Genomic DNA, 1,119 nt, shown 5'->3' on the forward strand with positions numbered 1-1,119 from the left:
TAAATCCAAAACCCGTCGCTGTTTTGAAGGGCCGGGCATTGGACCTAAGATGATCGGTAACGTTAACGGTTCGTGGCAAATCATGTCCATTTGGTGCTCAAAAAATTGTCTCTCGTCGCGCTACGCGGGTATTCTAGCAATGTGTGCTCAATTGTCTCTAAGTTGCGACAGTTATCACAGTATGGTTTAGTGGTAAGTCCTATGGGGTACAGATAATTCTTCGTGTATGCCACGTTCAGTCGAAGACGATGGTACAAAGTCTCTAAGTGTCGAGGAAAGAGGAAGTCTAAGTGTCCTCGCTCAGGTCTCTCCTCAGCACCCACACGAATTAATCTTTCGCCTTTTACTAAAGGTTACCGTGGGGAGGGACACTGCAATGGCAGGGAAGGTGCTTCATGCACTATATAGAAACCGTTTTCGCGGAAAAGGCTCTGCGTCAGACCGGGTTTTTGTGTGCCAAACACAACGTTCACATGCGTCTTATTTGGTGACAGTACGATAAGTTTCTATCGTGACGTCAAATTTCAATGTGTCCTCGGGATAAGTTTCCGATAACAGCCTCGATGATTTCCGCTATAGGGCACGCAAGTAAAGAACGTCCTGTTTCAGGAAGTAGCGTCGTCTTAGATTAGCTGAAATCTAGTTAGCGAAAGAACTTGGCGACAAGCTCGCAGCTATTCATTCAAAGTATTATGCTAAGACAAAAATGAAACATTTGTGTTTCCATTACATTATTGGGTTTTACGTGCCAAAACCACTTTCTGATTATGAGGCACGCCGTAGTGGAGGACTCCGGAAATTTGGCCACCTGGGGTTCTTTAACATGCACCTAAATCTAAGTACACGGGTGTTTTCGCATTTTCCCTCCACCGAAATGCGGCCGCCGTGACCGGGATTCAATTCCACGACCTCGTGCTCAGCAGCCCAACACCATAGCCACTGAGCAACCACGGCGGGAACACTTGTGTTTCATCTTGTGTACTGCCTTGCTTGTGTACTTGTGTACTTGTGTACCGCCTAGCTCGCTGTATATCACTTGGCAGAAAAATACTCTCGAAGAAGTTTAGATCATTGATTTGTAACGTCAGCCTGTAGTTCAGTTTGTATTAGGCACTACTC

At 45.9% G+C, this 1,119-nt stretch overlaps 1 pseudogene; it reads left to right on the plus strand.

Annotated features, from left to right (window-relative positions):
• Window positions 1–296: 296 nt before the first annotated feature.
• Window positions 297–431, plus strand: LOC142580665 (U5 spliceosomal RNA; annotated as a pseudogene).
• Window positions 432–1,119: the final 688 nt, after the last annotated feature.

Source organism: Dermacentor variabilis, chromosome 4 (genome assembly GCF_050947875.1).
Source record: "Dermacentor variabilis isolate Ectoservices chromosome 4, ASM5094787v1, whole genome shotgun sequence".
Taxonomy (NCBI): Eukaryota; Metazoa; Arthropoda; class Arachnida; order Ixodida; family Ixodidae; genus Dermacentor; species Dermacentor variabilis.